Consider the following 12267-nt stretch of genomic DNA (forward strand, 5'->3'; position numbering starts at 1 on the left):
CTGCTGGGGATGGGGAAGACTATATACAACATCAAACAGCCATCACCATCTGTGCAGAGTAACAGAGTTAGAAGCGGTGTTCTCAGTCTTTTCGATTTAAACTTTCATATTTATCAGATTTCCCTAAATTGTGTGTGAAAAAAAATAATCACCAGTGAAGCTCATGACTGTAACCTGACTGAATCTGTGGGTAGATTGGTAGTTGGAGTGTATTTGCACTGAGTGAAATCATAACCCCAACAGGGAAGGTGTCAGTTAAGAGATAGTGAGGAGCCATGTATGTCAACTGCAACACGTGTTTCCTAGAGCTCTGTGCCTTAGTCTTCCTCCTGATTGGTTCTAACACAACACAGCACTACCAGGCTTTATCAGTCACCACAGCGTCAGGCCCTCTAATAGCCGACACATTCCCCAGTAGAGTATGTCATTCTGACTCCTCTCCCAATGTCAAACTTTTATCTCTAACCCGCAAGTTACAGTTTGGCCTACCCGCAAGTTACAGTTTGGCCTACCCACAAGTTACAGTTTGGCCTACCAGCAAGTTACAGTTTGGCCTACCAGGAAGTTACAGTTTGGCCTACCAGCATGTTACAGTTTGGTCCTTCATCAAGTTACAGTTTGGCCTACCAGCAAGTTACAGTTTGGTCTACCAGCAAGTTACAGTTTGGCCTACCCGCAAGTTACAGTTTGGTCTACCCGCAAGTTACAGTTTGGCCTACCAGCAAGTTACAGTTTGGTCTACCAGCAAGTTACAGTTTGGTCTACCAGCAAGTTACAGTTTGGTCTACCAGCAAGTTACAGTTTGGCCTACCCGCAAGTTACAGTTTGGTCTACCAGCAAGTTACAGTTTGGCCTACCAGCAAGTTACAGTTTGGCCTACCAGCAAGTTACAGTTTGGTCTTCCAGCAAGTTACAGTTTGGTCTACCAGCAAGTTACAGTTTGGCCTACCAGCAAGTTACAGTTTGGCCTACATGCAAGTTACAGTTTGGCCTACCAGCATGTTACAGTTTGGCCTACCCGCAAGTTACAGTTTGGCCTACCAGCAAGTTACAGTTTGGCCTACACGCAAGTTACAGTTTGGCCTACACGCAAGTTACAGTTTGGCCTACCAGCAAGTAACAGTTTGGCCTACATGCAGTTACAGTTTGGCCTACCAGCAAGTTACAGTTTGGCCTACCCGCAATTACAGTTTGGCCTACCCGCAAGTTACAGTTTGGCCTACCCGCAAGTTACAGTTTGGCCTACCAGCAAGTTACAGTTTGGCCTACCAGCAAGTTACAGTTTGGCCTACCAGCAAGTTACAGTTTGGCCTACCAGCAAGTTACAGTTTGGCCTACCCAGCATGTTACAGTTTGGCCTACCCAGCATGTTACAGTTTGGCCTACCAGCATGTTACAGTTTGGCCTACCAGCATGTTACAGTTTGGCCTACCAGCATGTTACAGTTTGGCATACCAGCAAGTTACAGTTTGGCCTACCAGCATGTTACAGTTTGGCCCTTCATCAAGTTACAGTTTGGCCTACCCGCAAGTTACAGTTTGGCCTACCAGCAAGTTACAGTTTGGCCTACCAGCTTGTTACAGTTTGGCCTACCCGCAAGTTACAGTTTGGCCTACCCGCAAGTTACAGTTTGGCCTACCAGCAAGTTACAGTTTGGCCTACCAGCAAGTTACAGTTTGGCCTACCAGCAAGTTACAGTTTGGCCTACCCGCAAGTTACAGTTTGGCCTACCCGCAAGTTACAGTTTGGCCTACCAGCAAGTTACAGTTTGGCCTACCAGCAAGTTACAGTTTGGCCTACCAACAAGTTACAGTTTGGCCTACCAGCAAGTTACAGTTTCGCCTACCAGCATGTTACAGTTTGGCCTACCAGCATGTTACAGTTTGGCCTACCCGCAAGTTACAGTTTGGCCTACCAGCATGTTACAGTTTGGCCTACCAGCATGTTACAGTTTGGCCTACTAGCATGTTACAGTTTGGCCTACCAGCATGTTACAGTTTGGCCTACTAGCATGTTACAGTTTGGCCTACTAGCATGTTACAGTTTGGCCTACTAGCATGTTACAGTTTGGCCTACCAGCAAGTTACAGTTTGGCCTACTAGCATGTTACAGTTTGGCCTACTCAGAAGATACAGGTTGGTCTTCTCAGAAGATACAGGTTGGCCTACTCAGAAGTTACAGTTTGGCCTACAGTATAAGAGCTAGGGCATAACATTGACATTTGAGGCAGTGGAGATTGAAGAAGTTGTCTTTCTCTCTGTATATGACCATGGTTGGTAATGCAAATACAAATTGGTCAGAAGGCCTATAGTTGCAGGCTTACAGAGATGGGATGTAAGAGGATGTCAGTGAGGCAGAGTGGAAATGATTGCCACCATATTATTTGTATCATGACATTTGCAATCTTCACTTTCCAACAAAAAAGTAATTGCATGTCCCAGATCAAACAGAAGGAAAATATTTGGATCGTAGTATGATTCAGCATATACTCTAATGTTTCCACATTATCGAGTGACTTAGCATACTGGATAGTTATGTGTTTTACTGTTGGCATAGTTCAGTCTATTTCAAAATGTTTACTCCATTAGCAACAACAAAAATAACGTTTATTTGGTTGCTTTAAAAAGAGTTAGACAATAGATACCATCACATCATCGATACAGTGCAGGCCATAAGACCTTTGGTTCATCATTATCAGTGTGGGACTAGTAACATGGCTAGTGTTTCTGTGTATTGTAATAAAACCAGAAGAAGCCAAATGACCATAAAAGTAAACTATTATGTAAATGTTACTACAATGTTAATGCCCTGATTTATCAGAAGAAGGAACAGCGCTGTTTCCATTATTATGAAGCAGTTGGACTGATTGACATCTGATGTGATTGATGTGGTTGGTTCATTACCATAGAACCTACACTACCCCTTGATCATTTCAACAGATAATGTAGCTAGTAAGTTAGCCATTATCACGTATCCACCAGCCCAACCACCTCACCACCTCGATCTTACAGTACAGTACCAACTCCAAAAACTGACATAACTTCTTATTCATATTTCATTGGGGCAGGGATTTGAGGAGCAGAGCGAGGACCAATGGGAGTAGGTTTACCCTCTGTAACAGCTCGGCTGAGGATCACTATGGTTTATTCATGTCCAGGGACTCTCCTAGGGACGGACACAAACCCTATCACCTCTGCCTCAGTTCACACCTGACATCACTCAGGGTTGGGACGGCTCTTCCTAGCCTTGTCCTCCTAAATCAAAGATTTGACACAAGCGTAACGTCTGTAATTGTTGGGTTTGCTTGATTTGTTTCACTACTAAGAACACTGAACCCTCCCTCGCTAACTACGAACACTATGTACTTTGATGAAAATATGTTTGCAATGATTTACTATACTCTTTTGCCCTCAGAACAGCCTCAATCTATCGCTGCATGGGCTCCACAAGACGTTGAAAGTGTTCCACAGGGATGCTGGCCCATGTTGACTCCAACACTTCCCACAGTTATGTCAAGTTGGCTAGATGTCCTTTGGGTGGTGGACCATTCTTGATACACACGGGAAACTGTTGAGTGTGAAACACCCAGCACCGTTGCAGTTCTTGACACAAACTGGTGCGCCTGGCTCCCTGTTCAAAGGCACTTAAATAGTTTGTGTTGCCCATGGCACACATACATGTTAAATACATGTTTAATTTGTATCAAGGCTTAAAAATCTTTCTTTAACCTGTCTCCTCCCCTTCATCTACAGTGATTTGAAGTGGATTTAACAAGTGACATCAATAAGGATCATAGTTTTCACCCAGTCTGTCTATGTCATAGAAAGAGCAGGTGTTCATAATGTTTTGTACACTCAGTGTAGGTTAAATTGGTGTTTTTTCCTCTGTCAATGTACTTCTGAAGCCTTTTAATATTTGGTCTAGTGGCCTTTGTCCCACCCCCTAAACAGCCTGTTAGCTCTGGACCATGTCACCTGAAAGCTTTTCCATGGTTAATTCTGGCCCAGTAAAGGTAATGTTTTCCAGAGGAACCAACATTATCAGCTCTCTATTATCAGCCCTCCCCAAAAACAGCAGTCTCCCTCCCCTCCTCTCCTCTGAGTCACAGGCCCTGGACGGGAAGAGAGAGGTGAGGGAAGTGGAACGAAAACTAATCACCTCATCCAGAGTAGTTCAAAGCCAGAGGAGGGAAAAGTACTTTTGGTCAGCCAGTGAGAAGTACAGAAGTACAGACTAAACATCCTGTGGATGCAGACACGCAAACAGAGACACCGAGTTACCTCTGCTGCAGAGAATAAGTTCATTGGAGTTACCAGCCTCACAAATTGCAGCCCAAATAAATGCTTCACAGAGCTCAAGTAACAGACACACCTCAACATCAACTCTTCAGAGGAGAGTGAGTGAATCAGGCCTTCATGGTCCAAGTGCTGCAAAGAAATCACTACTAAAGGACACCAATAAGAATAACATACTTGTTTGGGCCTAGAAACACCAGTCCAAATTTTTTTGATTTTTGGTTCCAACCTCCGTATCTTTGTGAGACACAGAGTAGGTGAATGGATGATCTCTGCATATGTTGTTCCCACCGTGAAGCATGGAGGAGGAGGTGTGATTATGTGGGGGTGCTTTGCTGGTGACACTGTCAATGGGCTCCTGAGTGGCACAGCGGTCTAATGCACTACATCTCAGTGTAAAAGGCGTCACTACAGACCCTGGTTCGATTCCAGGCTGTATCACAACCGGCCGTGATTGGGAGTCCCATAGGGTGGCGCACAATTGTCCCAGTGTCTTAACTGACTTGCATAGTTAAATAAAGGATATAAAATATATATATATTTATATATGTATTTAGAATTCAAGAAACACTTAACCAGCATTCTGCAGCGATACCTGCAGTGCCTATCTGTGTAAGAAAGTTAAAATCATGTCCATTCTAGTATTATAATTCCATATTCTATGTTGTAGCCTATCTGTGATGAAAGTCAATTTGACAACATTTAAAGCTCTTTGGGAGGGAACAGCATTTACATAAACCAACAGTGGAGGACCAAATGTTATCTAAGAGAAATAACTGTGTGTCACACACTGATCAACAAACAGAGGTCTAGAGGTCAACAGAAACTCTCCTGAATTAGTCAACCATCTAGGCTCCTAGCTGCCTTAAGGTGTTTTGTTAGGCACTTAATGTCTAGTAGTCATTGGCGGCTGTACCCTTCGTAGTCTGTCATGTGAGGACAGAGGAGTAGCATGTTTAGTGGGGCTATCTGAAAATGTCATCTCATTTGGCAGAGTTGCCTCCACAATGCTGAGATCAAAACCCAGATAATATGTTGTAGTCCTTAGGGGAATTTATTTGTATGTTGAACATTTAGAAAAACAGATTAAATGTTCAGTTTTTTTTATAAAGGGAGACCATAAATGAAAATGTATGAACTATATGGAAGACATGATTCCTGGACATGCATAATACTCGGCTTCATGATAGTAATGATGGCAGATTCTGTATAGCCCTATATCCTTATGCCAAGATCCTCCAGGCTTGTTTTTGTTTACAATGTTTTCTACTTTCAAGCTTTCCAAACCTAATAAAACATCAATGGTAGTAGTATAAGACCAATATGTCTAAAAGTATAGACATTCTTTTTGCTTTATTCAGCGTGTTTTTTTTGTGTGTGATGAAAACGAGTGTCTCCATGGACTCACTCCTCTTCTGTGAGACCCAGCCAGCTAATGATGCCTTGAACCGTAAATGGTAGCTGGGCCGTCAGAAACAGCAGGCAATGCCAATTATAATCCACCCTGCTGGGGCGGGGGGAACTTCAAGACGCCATTGTACACGTTGACTAGCTACGCACACTGCCTACCCACCACCCAAACCCAAACCAGGTCTCAGAGTTTAATCAGACTCTTAAACTTACTCTTTAAAACTTCTTCCTGAGAGCTGCAAGGTAAAGTGGGGCCAAGTTGTAAGTCATTTGCAGCAGGGCTAGGCTAGGCTAGGCTTCCTCTCGCTATTTGGGAATCTGGAAGGTCTGGAACCCTCCGTGCACTTTGTACAAGCATCACGTTAGCAGTTTTCAAGTACATTAGTATCATTGTCCTTCACTAACATATCAGTGTGTGAGTACACCAACCTGTCTAAGAGAAATAGAATAGAAACATACGACTGCAATGTCTCAAAACACAGCTACCATCGCCATACAACAGTAACGTTTCAGACCTAGAGTATGTTCATGCGAACATGATTTTAGTAAATCACATTCTTTAAGAGGGGCATGCCTTTTCTTTGGTCAACTTTGTCCTGAGACTGCACCCCTTTCATTCCAATGAAGAATTCCCACAACTTAGAACAACAGAAGGGAGTCTGATTAAGAGATTATGAGTGACACGCACAACAGAGACACATCAAGTTTGTGATTTCAGTCGTGGGCAGCCGGAGACCTCGTCTGCCATGATTGGACCAGAGCTTGGTCTGAAGGGGAAACGTTAGGGAAGAAGGATGTTTTCAGAGCAATAGAGCCATGAAACTTCCTCTTGGAGCATTTCAAAACAATAAAGCTCATACACATCCCAGTTCACAAGATTATACTTTATGTGTGTACTGTATGTAGGGGGCGATTACAGTATGCGGTGGATACTGGCACAGGGAAGTCACAACAAGCTCTGAAATTATTCGAGACTCAAACTGTGTGACACTGTGGATCAAAACATGGTACAGTATCTTACCCTCAAGAACATGATCATAATATTACTCCCTATAATCTCTACTTATCATTTTCTTTGGCTGGTTACATACCATTTGTTGATATAGCCCAAAATGTTACCATAATTCCGAGCTCACTAGAGTGTTCTACCAAATACATTTTAGTCATTTAGCGGATGCTCTTTTTCAGAGTTAGTGCATTCATCTTTAAGATTGCTGGGTGAGACAACCACATATTACAGTCACAGTCAGTACATGTTTCCTCAGTACAGAAGTTATCAGCAAAGTCAGTGCTAGGACATCATTTACACAAACCGATTAGTATTGGTCACCCACAGGAAACAATTGCCTCCTTTGATTTGTCTTTGTGCTCATTTTACTTGCCTCTCACCTCTTTCCTCTCTCTACACACACACACACACACACACACACACACACACACACACACACACACACACACACACACACACACACACACACACACACACACACACACACACACACACACACACACACACACAAACGATCCAGGATCCATGTGTGTTATTTTCTGAAATGAAATGTAGGTCAGAAAAAGAGAGAGAGAGTTTGCGCTTGATGTCACCGCTGTGTGTTAGCTCGTCAGACAAAGCAGGGGAACAGCACCTGCATAAATATGACATCTCTTTAATCTCACTTATAGGCAGGGAGGCAGGGAGCACATCTCTTAAACAGAGACATGAGAAGAGCTCACAGAGGGAAGAGAGGAGAGGCGTGAAAGCTTGGGAGCTATAGCAAAGTTTTTTGTGGTGCTTGGGAATCTTGACTAAAGCAGGAGTTTTTAATAGCATATTATTATTCAGTGAAAAACAGTCACACCCCAATAACAGAAGGACAACAATATTTTCCACATGTTCACACCAGCATGGATTTAAAGCATTTCTTCTCTCCAGCGCTGCTTCTTCCCTCGTTTCCTCAACAAAAAAAAACGATTTGTGTCATTTTGGCCAAGCCCTGGTATTCTCAATGACATGTTCTACTCTCTCCCCTACAGGGCACAAACAACCATGGCAACAAGCGGTGTCAAAAGGGGAATGGATGGCTTTATCAGTGACTCGACAGTGCGCGGTTCATCCCATTGGCTAGCTACACCCCACGAAGCGTGCTGGGACTCGTGAACGCTTGTGAACGTAAGCGTTCTACAAACCTTCATAGGGATTCATACAAATGCGCAGGGACATATCGTGTCCAAAGGGGATTCCCACTGCTTTCAGCTTATCACCTCAACAGGATAACGCATGTGTGTTGAGCTGAGCAGTCCCCAAATCGCCGCTTATAACTCATTGACCTACTGTCCTTTGATGGCCCAGTGACCTCATGCCCTCCCCATGTGCATGTGAGTTTATTTAACATCCATTAGCATTGTGTGTGCACTTTTTATAACCTCCCACACTTGACTTACTCCTTTGAACTCCAAAACATTCAGAAAGCCAATTTGATACATTCTCTGTGATGCCTGGAAGTAAGCCATGCGATCTCTCCTTTCATTTCCCGGTTTCAAAGACACACAATGTGGCTTGGCAGAGAGACTAGCGTCCTGGAGCAGCGAGCACCACGGCCCTTTGATCACAGAGAGAGAGAGAGGGGAGCCCCCACGCTCCAATTGGACTCGCTGCAATCAGAAAGACAGGAGGATGAGGCAATCCTGGAGAATGAGGAGAAAAAACATCAGGAGCAAAAAGCAGGAGAGAGAGTTGAAAAAAGGAAGAGAGAGAGCTGGAGAGAGCGATAGAGAGAGTGAAACATATAGATGGAAAGAGAGAGAGAGAGGGAGATGGAGAGCGAGAGATAGAGCGATGTAGAAAGGGAGAGAGAGAGAGAGCAAGAGATATAGTGGCTTGCGAAAGTATTCAACCCCTTGGCATTTTTCCTATTTTGTTGCCTTACAACCTAGAATATAAGACAAAAAAAAACTTGAGCGTGCATAACTATTCACCCCACCAAAATCAATACATTGTAGATCCACCTTTTGCAGCAATTACAGCTGCAAGTCTCTTGGGGTATGTCTCCAGAAGCTTGGCACAGCTAGCCACTGGGATTTTTTCTTCAAGGCAAAACTTCAAGTTGGATGGGTTCTGCTGGTGTACAGCAATCTTTAACTCATACCACAGATTCTCAATTGGATTGAGGTCTGGACTTTGACTAGGCTATTCCAAGACATTTAAATGTTTCCCCTTCAACCACTCAAGTGTTGCTTTAGCAGTATGCTTAGGGTCATTGTCCTGCTGGAAGGTGAACCTCCGTCCCAGCTTAAATCTCTGGAAGACAAACAGGTTTCCCTCAAGAATTTCCCTGTATTTAGCGACATCCATCATGCCTTCAATTCTGACCAGTTTCCCAGTCCCTGCCGATTAAAAACGTCCCCACAGCATGATGCTGCCACCACCATGCTTCACTGGGTGGATGGTGTTTTCAGGGTGATGAGAGGTGTTGGGTTTGTGCCAGACGTAGCGTTTTCCTTGATGGCCAAAAAGCTCAATTTTATTCTCATTTGACCAGAGTACCTTTCTTCCATATGTTTGGGGAGTCTCCCACATGCCTGTTGGCAAACACCAAACATGTTTGCTTATTTTTTTCTTTAAGTAATGGCTTTTTTCTGGCCACTCTTCCGTAAAGCCCAGCTCGGTGGCGTGTACTGCTTGAAATGATCCTATGGACAGATACTCGAATCTCCGCTGTGGAGCTTTGCAGCTCCTTCAGGGTTATCTTTGGTCTCTTTGTTGCCTCTCTGATTAAAGCCCTCCTTGCCTGGTCCGTGAGTTTTGGTAGGTTTGTTGTTGTGCCATATTCTTTCCATTTTTAATAATGGTGCTCCGTGAGATGTTGAAAGTTTCTGATATTTTTTTATAACCCAACCCTGATCTGTACTTCTCCACAACTTAGTCTTTTACCTGTTTGGAGTGCTCCTTGGTGCCGCTTGCTTGGTGGTGCCACTTGTTTAGTGGTGTTGCAGACTCTGGGACCTTTCAGAACAGGTGTATGTATACTGAGATCTTGTGACAGATCATGTGACACTTAGATTGCACACAGGTGGACTTTATTTAACTAATTATGACACTTCTGAAGGTAATTGATTGCACCAGATCTTAGCCAGCAGCATACCACCCTGCATACCACTGCTGGCTTGCTTCTGAAGCTAAGCAGGGTTGGTCCTGGTCAGTCCCTGGATGGGAGACCAGATGCTGCTGGAAGTGGTGTTGGAGGGCCAGTAGGAGGCACTCTTTCCTCTGGTCTAAAAAAATATCCCAATGCCCCAGGGCAGTGACACTGCCCTGTGTAGGGTGCCGTCTTTCGGATGGGACGTTAAACGGGTGTCCTGACTCTCTCTGAGGTCATTAAAGATCCCATGGCACTTATCATAAGAGTAGGGGTGTTAACCCCGGTGTCCTGGCTAAATTCCCAATCTGGCCCTCAAACCATCATGGTCACCTAATAATCCCCAGTTTACAATTGGCTCATTCATCCCACTCCTCTCACCTGTAACTATTCCCCAGGTCGTTGCTGCAAATGAGAACGTGTTCTCAGTCAACTTACCTGGTAAAATAAAATAAATAAAATTTAGGTGCTTCATTACAAAGGGGGTGAATACATATGCACGCACCACTTTTCAGTTTTAAATTTGTTCATTTTTTTTTTTTACAAGTTATTTTTAACATTTTACTTGCACAATTTGGACTACTTTGTGTATGTCCATTACATTAAATACATATACAAATCCATTTAAATTACAGGTTGTAATGCAACAAAATAGGGGGAAAAAGCCAAGGGGGATGAATACTTTTGCAAGGTACTGTAGATAGATGGAGAGAGAACGATGTAAAATGGGAGAGAGATAGAGAGAGCAAGAGTGAGAAAAAGAGAGAGAGAGAGAGAGAGAAAGAGAGAGAGAGATGGATAGCGAGAGATAGATGGGGAATGGGAGAGAGAGATGGAGAATGTGAGAGAGAGTACGAGAGAGAGATGGAGAGTGAGAGATAGAGAATAGGAGAAAGAGAGAGAGAACTAGCGAGAGAAAGAGAGAGAGCGAGAGATAGAGATGGAGAATGGGAGAGAGAGAGAGAGAGATAGAAAGAGAGAGAGAGAGAGACAGAGAGATGGAGAATGTTAGAGAGAAACAGAAATACAGCATAATTACAATGCAACTAGTCTCTAGCAATGAACTCTGAGGACTCTCCTCTGTCACTGTAGGTGTAGTGCATAGTGTGGGGACTCTCCTGTACCATTTTGGGTGTGGGCTGGAGGGTATGGACTCTCCTCTGTCGCTGTGGGTGTGGTCTGGAGGGTGGGGACTCTTCTCTGTCGCTGTGGTTGTTGTCTGGAGGGTGGGGACTCTCCTCTGTCACTGTGGGTGTAGAGTAGAGGGTGGGGACTCTCCTCTCAGCAGAAAGGACCTGATTCTGTCACAGCCACCACAGACACATCTCTACATCTCTACACATCAGGATGTAGTCATGACCCTCAATGTGAGCTGGAACCAGAGGGGCTCATACGGTTTTGAAGTAGTCCTGTTTGGCACACCGTGCGATCATACAAACAGACTCATCAGAAAAGCAGTCCAAGCAGGGATCAAAGAACCCACAAAAAACTGTTGGGGAATAAAAAATGAGTGAAAACAAAGTTGTGAATTGTGCCATAGAAACATTTTGAATCATTCATGGAAAATTGTTGTAGGATTTTTTATTGTTACTGGTTCTAGGGCAGTGACAGTGCAGTGGAAATATACTATCCTCTAGTATTTATTTGCTATTGATTCCTGATGTGCTGCTAGATACAAGCATTAACACCACCACCCACTACTGCAGATCTCTATTTCTCATAGGAGCTATTAGATACCTGAGCCAGAAGGGGACCATGGGACGCCCATAATACCTCTGATCCGGAAATGGACCCACATAACTCAGGAGCATATCACTCAATTGGGAGAAGGCGGTAGTCATAGGTAGCCCAGCAGGGGTATACAGACTCATAGCAAGGGGTCTCGTTAAACACTGACCCAGAGTCAGACTGTAATTGAAGCTGTGTGTGGAGGCCTTGATGTACGTTGACATGGACAGGACCTGGCTCCTACCAGAGTGCAGTGTCTGCTTCAGAGATCAAAAGCTCTGTAGAAATAACTGAGGCCAGTGTGCCCAGATTCAAAGCACACCTTGCGTTTTAAATGCACATGGTTTTATAGGGTTCCTAGTTTCCCCAGGTTTCCTCGATTTTATGAGTCAGCATTAAATCTTTGATTCACCAGGGTTCCTAGATTTTATGAGTCAGCATTAAACCTTTGATTCAGCAGGGTTCCTTGATTTTATGAGTCAGCATTAAATCTTTGATTCAGCAGGGTTCCTAGATTTTATAAGTCAGCATTAAACCTTTGATTCCCCATGGTTCCTAGATTTTATGAGTCAGCATTAAACCTTTGATCCACCAGAGTTCCTAGATTTTATGAGTCAGCATTAACCAAAGGACACATTTCCACCGGTCTAATGTCCATTGCTCGTGTTTCTTGGCCCAAGCAAGTCTATTCGTCTTATTGG

This window comes from Salvelinus fontinalis, chromosome 19, assembly GCF_029448725.1.
Source record: "Salvelinus fontinalis isolate EN_2023a chromosome 19, ASM2944872v1, whole genome shotgun sequence".
NCBI lineage: Eukaryota > Metazoa > Chordata > Actinopteri > Salmoniformes > Salmonidae > Salvelinus > Salvelinus fontinalis.